Source organism: Arachis stenosperma, chromosome 3, assembly GCF_014773155.1.
Source record: "Arachis stenosperma cultivar V10309 chromosome 3, arast.V10309.gnm1.PFL2, whole genome shotgun sequence".
Lineage (NCBI taxonomy): Eukaryota > Viridiplantae > Streptophyta > Magnoliopsida > Fabales > Fabaceae > Arachis > Arachis stenosperma.
In genome coordinates, this window is record NC_080379.1 from 22042436 (window position 1) to 22056394 (window position 13959).

Here is a 13959-nt window from a genome sequence, read left to right on the forward strand (position 1 = left end):
TCAAGTGAGAGAAAGAACTTGAGAGAGAGTTCTCCCCTCCATGGCCTTCATTTCAGCATGTGAGTGTGTTTAGTGAGGAGAGAGAATGATGAAAACTAGGGTTGTGGTTTAGTTATGTTGGGCCAAGGGCCCACTTTGGGTCCGGTTGACCCGGTTTGGCCCGTTCGGTCCAATCTTGGTCCGAATTCTATAAAATTGGTACCGAAATTCTCGTCTCAATCTCCTCTATCATATTAAGCCATAAAAATTACATTTTAGGCTTTCTAGAATAAATTCTCATTTATGAGTTAATTAGCCATTAATTAACCGGGTTTTACATTCTACCCACCTAATTGGGAATTTTGCCCACAAAATTCAAATGCAATTACCTGAGAATAAGTGCGGATAATCCGTTCGCATCTCTGACTCAAGTTCCCAAGTGTGTTCCTCAACACCGCCTCGACTCCATGCCATTTTGACTAATGAAACCTCCTTTCCACGCAACCGTTTGATACTAGTATCATCAATTCTGACTTGAGCTACTGGAAGCGTCAAATCTTCCCTTAACTGAACCGATTCGGGTTCCAACACATGGCTAGCATCAGGAGTGTACTTCCGAAGCTGCGACACGTGAAACATGTCGTGCAGGTTCGAAAGACGAGGTGGTAGAGCCATCCGATACGCCACCGGCCCAATCCTCTCCAGGATCTGAAATGGACCAATGTATCGAGGATTCAACTTCTTTGCTTTAATCGCCTTACCTACTCCCGTGGTCGGAGTAACCTTAAGGAAGACATTGTCTCCTTCTTCAAATTCTAAGGGCTTTCGCCTCAGATCGGCGTAACTCTTTTGACGACTCTGCGCCGTAAGCATCCTATCTCGGATTTTCTTGACTTGTTCAGTAGTCTCAGCTATCATTTCCGGCCCCAACAAGCTTTTCTCTCCAGCTTCATACCAACATAGCGGAGATTGACATTTTCTCCCATACAAGGCCTCATACGGAGCCATTCTGATGCTCGCATGATAACTATTATTGTATGCAAACTCCACTAATGGCATATACCAATCCCAACTCGCCGGTTGGTCCAAAACACAAGCTCGTAACATATCCTCTAGTGTTTGGATCGTCCTCTCGGATTGACCATCTGTTTGAGGATGGTAAGCCGTGCTCAAGCTTAATCGGGTTCCAAAAGCTTTTTGAAATGCACCCCAAAACCTTGAAGTGAAACGAGGATCTCTATCAGAGATTATAGTAGCAGGTACACCATGAAGTCTCACAATCTCCTTTATGTATAACCGTGCTAGCTCCTCAAGGGTGTAAGTCATACGAATGGGTAAAAAGTGAGCTGACTTCGTCAGTCGGTCAACAATCACCCAGATAGCATTAAAACCAGTCCTAGTCCTTGGCAATCCCGACACAAAGTCCATTGCAATACTCTCCCACTTCCATTGTAGAATCTCTAAAGGTTGCAACATCCCGGAAGGTCTTTGATGTTCAATCTTTACCTTTTGACAAGTTAAGCACTTTGAAACATATTCCGCCACATCATTCTTCATACCCAACCACCAAAACATCGCTTTTAAATCATGGTACATCTTAGTACTTCCCGGGTGAATGGAGAATCCGCTTTTGTGTGCCTCCTTTAAAATATCCTGCCTCAAAGTGCCAACATCCGGCACAATGATCCTACCCTTGAATCTCCATAACCCATCTTTTTCTTCCGACACTCTCCACTGTTTCCCTTGCTCAATAGCCGGTAACACCTTCTATAACGCTTCATCATTTTGATGAGCCTTTAGGAGTTCAGACTTAAAGTCACTTGAGATTTCTAATCGACTCAAACACAAAGTTCCGGATACTTCTCGAGCACCAATTTTCAGATTCTCAAATCCCTTGAGCAACTTCTCCTCTTGAAGCATCATCCAAGCCGCATATAATGACTTCTGACTTAACGCATCTGCCACTACGTTCGCCTTTCCCGGATGGTAATGCAACTCAAAGTCGTAGTCCTTCAACAATTCCATCCACCTCCTCTGCCTCATATTAAGCTCTTTCTGATCAAAGAGATATTTCAAGCTCTTATGATCAGAGAAAACTTGGAACTTAACCCCATAGAGGTAATGTCTCCACACCTTCAAGGCAAACACAACTGCAGCAAGTTCCAAATCGTGCGTAGGGTAATTAACTTCATGCGGTCTCAACTGTCGTGAGGCATACGCCACCACATTATGATGTTGCATCAGCACGCACCCTAGACCCTTCAATGAGGCATCACAGTACACCTCAAATGGCTCGTTCGGCTCAGGTAACACTAACACAGGTGCAGTGGTCAACTTTTTCTTCAATGTCTGAATGCTTTCCTCGCACTCAGGAGTCCAAACAAGCGGAGTGTCTTTGCGGGTTAACTTTGTCATTGGCAAAGCTATCTGTGAAAAGCCCTTGATAAACCTTCGGGAATAGCCAGCTAAGCCCAGAAAACTCCTTATCTCTGTTACGGTGGTTGGTTGCTTCCAGTCCATTACAGCCTCCACCTTAGTTGGATCTACGGCTATTCCCTTCTTACTCACCACGTGACCCAAAAACTTCACCTCACTCTTCCAAAACTCGCACTTAGACAGTTTTGCATAAAGTTTCTTCTCCTTTAGAATCTGCAACACGGTCCTCAAGTGTTCCGCATGCTCTTCCTCAGTCTTGGAATAAATCAGTATGTCATCAATGAAGACAACAACGAATTTATCCAGAAACGAACGGAAAACTCTATTCATGTAATCCATGAATACCGCAGGAGCGTTCGTCAACCCAAAGGACATTACAGTGTACTCATAATGACCATAACGAGTCCTGAAAGCGGTCTTAGGGATATCCTCACCCTCACTCTTATCTAGTGATAACCGGATTGCAAATCGATCTTGGAGAAAACTCCAGCCCCTTGTAACTGATCCATGAGATCATCAATTCTCGGTAATGGGTACTTATTCTTTATTGTGATCTTGTTCAGCTGCCTGTAATCCACACAGAGCCGCATACTCCCATCTTTCTTCTTCACCAGTAACACTGGAGCACCCCATGGAGAGACACTTGGTCGTATAAAATTCTTTCCCAACAAATCCTCTAACTAAGACTTTAGCTCGTTCATCTCTAACGGTGACATCCTATAAGGAGCACTTGAGATTGGTCCCACCCCGGGTACCAACTCAATAGCAAACTCAACCTCTCGGTTAGGTGGAAACTCATCAATATCATCGGGAAACACTTCCGCAAACTCACACACAACCGGAATCTGCTCCAACCTTTGATCATCACCTGAAACACCCGCGGTTAACAACAGGATACCCTGACATTCGATTCCAGAACAGTTCACCATCATCGAATTCAAGTAATAATTATTCACCACGACCGGCCCTTTTGTATCTTCCGGCATAAAGTACACCGACTTTGTAGAACAATCAAGCAGGACATGGTTCTTAGATAACCAGTCCAATCCCAAGATAAGATCAAGACCGATCATCGGTAAGCAGATTAAATTATGAATAAAATCACGCTGCTTGAACCTAAAGGAAACTTTCGGGCATCCTAGCCTAGTTACCATGGCTTCATGGGTAGCATTATACACCTTTAGGTCATAACCTAAAGTTACAATCTTCAATCCTAACTCATGGGCTTTCTCAAATGCAATGAATGAATGTGATGCTCCCGAATCAAATAAAGCATTTAAAGTTTGACCAGCCATTTCACAGTTACCTCGAATAAGTGTCTCAGATCCCTCGGCACCTATAGCTGAGGTGGTGAACACTCGACCAGTCTGTTGTGCCTTTCCAACACCTTGTTTCTGCTTCTCCGGACAACTGGCGGCTTTATGCCCCGCCTTTCCACAATTGTAGCACAAACCCCATCCGGCCTTGCATGGTGCTCCCAGATGGTGACTCCCACATCTAGTACAAGCTTGATCATTCTGAGGCTGCTTCCCAAACTACTTTCCTTGGGAGTTGTTGTTGTTGGGCCTCCTGAAAGAGCTTCCCCTCTTGAAAGACGGACCTCTAGGTGCAAAGCTCTTCTCTCGGTTCTGTGGGAATGATCCTTTGTGACTTCCTTTCTCAGCGGTTGCCCTTTTCACACACTCTTCAGCAACCCTACACTTGTTCACCAATTCGGAGAAAGTCCTGATCTCCATTGGTCCTACTGAACTGAAGATATCACTCCGGAGTCCTCCTTCATACTTAACACACTTCCATTCCTCATATTCCACCGGAGTCCCTTGGCACATACGAGAGAACCTGAACAGCTCCTCAAACTTGTCAGTGTACTCTGATATGGACATGGTACCCTGCTTCAGCTGTAGTAACTCAAGTTCCTTAGCTGTCCTAGCAAAAGTCAGAAAGTACTTCTTATAGAACTCCTCTTGGAAGACATTCCAGGTGATATAGTCATCACCCTGCTGCAGAAGACGTCGGATACCTTGCCACCAATGCGACGCTTCACCGGTGAGCATATAGGTAGCAAACTCGACACGCTGTCCTTCAGGCACCACTTGCGCTTGCAGTGCTCGCTCTATAGCCTGAAACCATGTATCAGCCTCAGTCGGGCTAGTAGTTCCCTTGAACTTAGGTGGATTAACCTTCAAAAAGTTTTTCAGTGTCATCGGGCCCTGAACTCCACCTCCATCATTACCATGGTTGTTCATCTGTTGACCAAGAGCCTCAGCAGTGGCTTGCATAGCCGCAACCATGTTCTCCAACGCAGTCATAAAAGTTCACCGGGTTATTAGGGTTATTCTCCGGCGCACGAACATTAGTACGACCTCTCACACTACCTCTACCGCGTCCACGAGGCGCCATCTGGTCCCTATACACACCCAACAATCGATATTAAGTTGATCAGTCTCAATATCGGAAGTCTAGTGCTCCAAAGTCCCAAATGCATGCTCATGAACGTTCATGCCAATTATATCAAGCAGATATACTAATAGCACATAACACACATACAGAGAATGCACAGAAGCATAGTCAGTCCATCCCTCAGGCTCTACAGGAACGAACTGCTCTGATACCATAATGTAACACCCTACCATACAGAGCCTTATGCTTAAGTCATAATTCAGAGATGCCAAGGTATTACGACCTCAAAAATAAAAATTTAGTACGTATAGTAATAAGAATGATTGATTATAACTAGGAGCCTTTGTAGAAAAAGGGGTAAACAAAAATTTCAACGTGAAAGCGCAACACTCCGATCGATAACGTAACGAACAAGGATAACCAACGCGAGATATATATATATATATATATATATATATATATATATATATATACAAAGGAGTGTCAAAAACAGGAATATCAAGACTCAAGATCCGGCCACGAAGATAACCGGTCCGAGCATAGCAGTATATACATATGATAAAATAAGGAAAACCCCAAAGAAAACCCAAAGGGACACAAATACAGAAACCTATTCTCCAAAATCTCCCATAAGAGGAGTCATCACAGTTTGTATTATTTAATTGAGATAAAAATATCTAAGCAAAACATATAAACTAAAATCGAGTCCCCAAGAACAAAGGATCTTCGCTAATCCAGAAGTCTCCAGCAGGCCTCAGCGAGAAACCTCACGTCCTGCATCTGAAAACCACAAAATCCGCATGGGTGAGAACTAGAGGTCCTCAGCATGGTAACAACTTCCACATATATAATACATAATAATAGAGGAAAGCCAAAGGCAATCCTAGAGCTTCCTCCAGATAATTCAAAAGCTTATAAACAAGCTAAACCATAAAGGGCATCTGACTAAAGATTTCTTCAGTATAACTAATACTTCCCTTTCCAATTCCTTCAGTCCTCCCAACCACCAGCAGGAGTATAATGTAGCAAACACAGTTATATCAAACAAGAAGTATACAAATAGAAACAATTAAGGCATTTAGACAATTAGCAAGTAATATGCAGTCAAATAGGCAATCTCAAACAATTCATATAGTATGCATATGATGAATGCCTGTCCCTAGTGGCTGATGATATCATCTGTCGGTTATAGAGCCAACCCGACAAGTCCTAGTAGCTAACCATTGGACTGTCCCTCTGTCACACATCCCCAACTTGAGTTATACTCATCATAAGCTTGATCATAATCATGATCTATATCCATCACCTTCACTGGTGAATATTTACGGGGGCGAGCTCATCCGGGTCTTTCACAGTGCCCGGCCACACTTATGACATAGGGTCAAAAGAGCTTCGAGTCTCAACCTGGAGCACGTGGTGGCTAGCCACTGCTTCCTTCCAGGAAAACTCTCATCTCCAACAGTGGAAGTGCAACATTCACAATTCATCAACAGCATATATGCATTTATACATAGCCATAATCATGGCTCCACCGTAACACGGCAATAATCCAGCCATCCGGCTCACGGTTAAATCCATAACCAGCCACCCAACTCACGGTTAAATCCATAACCAGCCGTTTCATTAACAATTACAGCCTTTCGGCCCATGGCATAACAAGCACTTCCACCACCATCCTCCGCCTCTCACATAATCATACTTGATCCTCATTGATCATTCATTTTTCTCTTGCTTCACTCGCAAGTTATCACATTCACTAGCTCCCTTTCTAATAGCTAGGCATAGCATAATGATTTAAGACATAAGTGGTGAGATCGGAGGCTTAGAAGTATGAGATTTGGCTTTTAAAACTAAAAAATCAACTTTAGGATGAAAACAGGGCCACGCGTACGCGCACTCCACGCGCACGCGTGGATGGCCACAAAACTCATCGACGCGTAAGCGTCATGCACGCTAACGCGCGGATCGAAAACTAGCAAATCGACGCGCATGCGTCAACCACGCGTATGCGTGGGTACTCTCGTGCCTCAGGCACAAAACTGGCACAGTTCTGGCACAACTCCCTGGAAAATGGCTTGGCATTGGGTGTAGCACAATCGGCGCGCCCGCGCACATCACGCGCACATCACGCGCACGCGTGGATGGCGCTTCCTGGAAGAACGGCGCGTACGCGCCAAGTGCGCCTACGCGCGAGGGGTCATTCTGCTAAAAATTTTCTAAGTTAAAAACTGCAGAATTCACAGATTCAACCCCCAATCTTTCGACGGACATAACTTCCTCATTTTAAATCGTTTTTCCCCTATTCTTCGAACGGCATGGACATCTCGGATCCAATTTCATTTCTAAACAGATTTGGCACAAAACAGAGATCCGTAGTCTGAGTTATGTCCCGTCAAAGTATGCCCAAAAACCATGTTTTTCATACAAAACCACAACATGCCATTTTCAAAACAAGCCATTTCCAACTCTTTTCAAAATCAATCAAAACATGCCAATTTTATCCCTTTTCTTTGAAATCAATCAAAATATATTAAATCCAACATCAAGCCTCCTCAATTCACACATTGAGACTTTTACCGCAATTTACCAAAATCACTATCTCATCATTTTAACCCACTTCACCCAAGTGGCTCAAACTCAAACATATTGGCATATCATATACTCTTCCTCATGCTAATTCTCAACAACACCAATTCCAATAAATCATCATTGTACACAATTAAGATCATACTCACCATCAACATGGTTCAACCCACAATTCAACCATAACCAATCATCAAGCATATATCACAACATGCATATTTCTCATACATCATACCATCAAGGCATCATTAATCATCATCACATATATGACCACATCATATGTATCAACCATTCAACAACATCAACAATTCAATGCCTATCTTAGGGCCTCTAGCCTAAGTATTTCCTACCACATTACGTATTAGATTCGAGAAACCGAAACCATACCTTAGCCGATTTCCCAAGCTCAACCGGAGCACTTCCAAACCACTTTTCCTCAAGCTCTCAAAGCCTCAACACCTCCAAGAATAGATTTTTTACCACCAAACCCTTTTTAAGCTTTTCAATAACACCAATCAAGCTCCAATATTCACATATACACAACCTAAGCCACAATCATCACACCCATACACAACATCTCAAAACCCAAACATCATAAAACCACAAATTACACTAGGGTTGAGAATCTTACCACACCCAAGGTCCAAGGAGACAAGATTAACCTTCTCCTTCAAGAGAGTTGGGTCCTATAACATCAAAGAGCCCAAAATCTCAACATTTTTGCTCATGAAACTCGAAAACAAGGCTGGAAATTCGAAGAACAAAACGTGGCTTAACTCAAGATTGATTGTATGGGTTTTGTAGAGCTCTCTGCGGTGAATGCGTGGCCGCAAACGGAGCGGCAATCGGAGCTCTAGATCAAAAGTTATGGTGGTTTGAAGATCAAGTGAGAGAAAGAACTTGAGAGAGAGTTCTCCCCTCCATGGCCTCCATTTCAGCATGTGAGTGTGTTTAGTGAGGAGAGAGAATGCTGAAAACTAAGGTTTTGGTTTAGTTATGTTGGGTCAAGGGCCCACTTTGGGTTCGGTTGGTCTGGTTTGGCCCGTTCGGTCCAATCTTGGTCCGAATTCTATAAAATTGGTACCGAAATTCTCGTCTCAATCTCCTTTATCATATTAAGCCATAAAAATCACATTTTAGGCTTTCTAGAATAAATTCTCATTTATGGGTTAATTAACCATTAATTAACCGGGTTTTACATGGAGGGCCCAAAAAACTTTAACAAAAAAATTATTTATATTAAAATAAAATTTGTAAATATAATTATTTTTAAAATTTGTTATTAATATGTAAGACTGCATATAATTAAAGTTAATTAAAAAACTAAATTTGATTTTGATTAACAAAAAATTTAGTTTAGGTTAATAAACTAAACTAATTTTAAATAATAAAATTAACGATTAATTGATTATAAAATCAATAAATTGATTTTAAAAATAAAAACTAATTTTTAAAAGTAACTGAATTTTGTATGAAAAAATCTATTTTTCACATAAAAGTCATTGTTTTAATCTAAAAACTATTTTTTTTCTTTTTAAAAAGCAGGTTTTTTTTAAATTATACAAAATCAATTATAATTTATAAGTTAATTTTTGACATTTTGAACAATTAATTTTATCTTTGATCGTATCTATTTTTCAAAAGTTTCAAGACTATTTAAGTATTTATCTTTATTGTTATTTTTATTATAATCAAATATAATATATTGCAACAAAATAAAATTTTAACTTTTCAGCAAATAAAATATTCAAATTTATTAATAAATGCTAATACTTCAATGACATATAAGTAACAATGTTGATTTTAAAATAAAATAATAAATTTTATTAACAACGGGTATTTTTATTAGCTATGTTACTATTGGTCTAAAATTAAAATAATACATAAAATAAAAATATATGAAAAGATTAGAGAGAATCTTTTTATTTCAATTTTAACACACAAAAATAAGCGAATAATAAAGATGAGTATTGAATACGAATAAATAAAATAAAAAACATCAATTTAATTAAATAAACTAACTTTATTTTTTTTAGACAAAAACTACTAAATTTTTACAAAGTCTTTGGAGGAGCCATAACCTGCATTGTTTATACTCTACACAAAGCTCCGTCTTTACCTGCAGCTTGATCTGTATTTAGCATGCATGACCTGTTAAAAAATGAAAAAGAATTTTAAGTTAATTTAAAAATCTAATAAATTTATTAATAGATTAGACTCAAACTCATAGAATACATGACCTGTCAAAAAATGAAAAATAATTTGAAGTTATTTAAAAATCTAATAAATTTATTAATAAATTAGACTCAAATTCATAAATTAATCTAATAGATTTATTAATTAGATTTGATTGAGTCTGTTAAAATATAAATAAATATATAAATACCTATAGGTATTTATTAAAACACTACAATTTTATTCTCATTAGATTTTTTTAGAGTAAAATAAAATAATTTATTTTTTTTAATTAATTTATATCATATACACTAAAATAATTTTGTTACAAATATTTATTAATAACTTGTTATTTAATTAATATATGAGGGTAAGAATTATAATTTGCATTCAAAGTATCTAATAATTTTTCTTTTATACACTATAATGAATTAATGACTGTATACTACTGGTGACGAATAACATTCACCTACACCATCATATATGCATCACCGAATTATGATGCATTATGTAGAACAAGCACGTTTAGAGGCACCATTTGCAATTACCTCCAATTTGTCTTTCCATGTTTACTTGAGTTGACAATTTATTAAAATACTAAAATACACCTTTAAAATTAAAATTGTTTAATTCACTACTAGAAAATTAGTTATTATAGACGGATATTTCCGATGGATTTTATCCCACGGAAATACAGACGAAATTTCAGAGGGATTTTTTTGTCGGAAAACAAAAAAAATGAATTAGCATAAATTACAGACGAAAAATAAAATCCGTCGATAATTCCGTCAGAAAAATTATTTTTTTCCGTGAGAAATGATACAGACGGATTTTTTCGTCTGTAATTAAATAGACAAAATGCTGTTTTTTATTAAATTATTACAGACGGAAAATCCGTCTGTAATTTAAAATTTTCCGTCGAAAACATTCAGATAACCCTAAACTCAACCCTATCTTCTCGAGCTCCATCCACACCCCACACAAGTGAGAGCTCCATCGCACGAGTTTCTTCCTCTCTCCTTCTTATTTTGCAATATAAAACTGTGCTCCTCCGTTCCCCTTGCTGGCGGTGCTACCGTCCTCCTTTTGACGTTTCTCTTGAGCTCAGAGCCGGCGGCTCCATTCACACTCCACACAAATCTAACGAGCTTCTAACGAGATGCTTTTTCTCTCCGTCGCACGAGTATCTTTTGCCGCTGTCGCCGCCGCTCGCGTCGCACGAGCCCTCTCCGCCGCCGCTCTCGTCGCATCTGCTCCCTTCGTCATCGTCCCTTGGAGGTTAGATTTTTAATCCGCTAATTAACCGAAACTAAAGCCCTCCGTTTTTCTTCGCTTGGAGGTTAGTTCATTCAGCGTTTCATTCTTTTCGTTGTTCTTGTTTTATGATTTGATAATGGTGATTGATAATATTTATGCAGATCTGCTTTCATTCCTTTCGTTCCTTTCGCTTGGAGGTTAGATTTCATGCAGATCTGCTTCAATAAAAACAAATGCCCTAAAAGCTGATTGTAACGATGAAGGAAGACAATATAATATGGTGTTGTCTATAGTGTTGAAGGGAAAAGGGAAGAGTTCTTGGAACAGCTTTTGAGTTCTAGGAACAGATCAAGATCAAGGAGTGGAAAAAAGAGATATTCATATGCGGAATGCTCATCATCTTCTTCAGATGTTAGTAAGGAATAATGATTGACCAATATTTCACTTTGCTTTTGACACTCATCATCTTAGGAATATTTCATAAAACTCTTTTGTTGCAGCAGAGGAAGATGTGGCAAAGAACAGCAAGGATCTCTTTAAGCAGTTTGATGGTAAGTGTATGGTTTCATTGCATAGCAAAATTGGTTGCAAAAAAACAGCAAAATTGTTTTATTATTGGCATTCTGACGTGTGTGTCCATTAGCAATCTGGTTTCAAAACTCTACTCTTTATCATTTTAGCATGTTTCATACCTCCCACCATATTCAACCTGTTCCTTCCACATTGTTTCATTATGTAGGAAATTTGTGTAGGAAATTGATGGCTTGAAGTCATGGGTGGTTGAATGTTCCGGAGACAAAGACATGATTAATATGGCGACAGAGGAAATGGGGCGGCCATAGAGGAAGAACGAAGACTGCAACATTTGCTGTTCAAGTCCTTACTTCCTAAGGACGATGCTGATGAAAGAAACTGCATTTTGGAGGTCAGAGCAGGTGATGTGTCACTGTTGAATAAGAATATCTATTAGTTTTTATAATCAAAATTGTTCTCCGATGAATGTGTATCAAGTTGTCTTGGGTTGTGTTGATTGTTTCTTACTTTTGTTCTGTTTTGACTTCATTTGTTGCCACTTTCATTTGCTTTTACCACTTTTGACAGGCACTGGTGGGGAGGAGGGCTTCTTTGTTTGCAATGGACATCTTCAAAATGTAAGGTTGCATTTGTGTCATCCAAATCAAAAGGGAACTATTGTTACAGTTTTCTAAAAAGTGATATTGTCTAACATAATACAGGTACGAAAAGTATGCTCACAAGAATGGCTGGAAATTTGAAGTAGTAGATATTGCTCAATCAGATCTTAAAGGATACAAGGTACATATTTTGTACATTCTGTATGATCTGAGTTACCTGCTTTACTCAAGTTCCTGATATAGTAGAACTGCATTTCATCCTTCATCTGATGGATTTTTTGTTTGAACTTCACTTTCTCAGGAAGCTAGTGCAGCAATTGTAGGAGATGGTGCTTTTGGGAAACTAAAATTTGAAAGTGGAATCCATAGAGTACAGGTTTTGGCTACAACCTTTTACCATCCATGAACAAATCTACTTTCTGTTATTGCTGACTTCTTTCTTCCTTTTTTTTAAAATAAAAAACAACCAAACAAAAGAGAGTTCCTGTGACGGAAAAATTAGGACGAGTTCATTCCAATGCTATTTCTTTTGCAATCCTCCCTCAGGCCGATGAGGTAATTAAATAACTAATAGCTATCATTATGAATTAGTATTTTATGTTCAGTCTAGTATGAGACAATGATATGTTTAAGTATATGCAGGTTGATGCTCAATTGAAGAATGAAGACCTAAAAATTGATACCTATAGATCTAGTGGTTCGGGTGGTCAGCATGCAAATACAACAAACAGTGCTGTTAGAATAACTCACATTCCAACTGGGATTACAATTTTTATACAAAATGAGAGTTCTCAACATCAAGTGAGTATTTTCAAAATATTGGGCATAATTTTCATTTGATGATTTTAATCTGAAATGTGTTCCATCAGTTAAGATGTCTCATTTCTACATTCTACATATGCTTTCTTATTTCTGTTTAGAACAAGGCCAGAGCACTTAAAGTATTCTGTGCAAAGCTATTTGAAATGGAAAAGAAAAATTCTTGTATTTGAACAAGATATGCTAGATTTAGAGAGGAAAAAAAAGTAGAAATTATGATAGATTTAGCATGGCATCAAATGTATTGTTATAATTGAATGTTTTTATTTATTTATGAAAAACTTCTTAAATTTAAGGTTGACTACTTCAAATAACAAATAAAAAGGGTTGGTGATATCTTTTCTTTGTTCGAGTCCGAAACGGTGGAACACTTTCTCTGAAATTGTAGAATTGAGGACATATCCTAATTGCATGGTTAAACATATCCATTTGTGTTAAAATCCTGATTTAATGTAGCTGGCTCCTAATAATTTTTTGCTAAGGCTTTATGGTGTAGTATATACTATTACTGGAAAATGTAAAACTTGAATGGACTTGTTGCTGGTAAATTGCTCTGTGATTTCTTCTTTGCTGGTAAATTACTTGAACCCGTCTGTACCACATCATTCTTATTTTTTGACATTAATAAAGTCCGCGTGATATTTATTATTAAGGTTTCAAGATTGCAAGCTGAGAGGGATCTTAGAGCGGCATTGGAAGTTGGATTGAGTATGTCTTCAGGATAGTTTTTCAGTTCACGCGGCATGGATTCCAAGGTTCTTTCATTTCTAGAAAAACTTGATATTCTTTTTCCATTCTGATTTCTTTCTCTATATACACAATCTTACAAAATCGACTTATGCGAAGACAAAGGCCGAGCTAGAGGAGATTGCACTTGCTGAAGCTGATGTTGCCAGGTTGAAGCAGAAAGTTGCGAAACTTCACCATCAACTTAACCAGCAGCGACAGCATCACTATGGTTCACTTACAGATGTGAGTGATCGATACCAACATGCCCAAAACCATCCTCAGCAGTAAGTATGCCCAAGCAATGCTGAAACCAAGTTCTAAATCGCGTTTCTTTAATTTATAAGGACCTGCTTTTTGTTTCAAAACTAGGATCTCTAGTCGAATACCCTATGTAACTTGATCTGATTTATGCAGGAGATTTCTTCAGCAAGATTTTGATTCAACTCTT

At 38.7% G+C, this 13959-nt stretch overlaps 1 pseudogene; it reads left to right on the top strand.

Annotated features, from left to right (window-relative positions):
- Positions 1–10732: 10732 nt before the first annotated feature.
- On the top strand, positions 10733–12955 carry LOC130965665 (peptide chain release factor 1, mitochondrial-like; annotated as a pseudogene).
- Positions 12956–13959: the final 1004 nt, after the last annotated feature.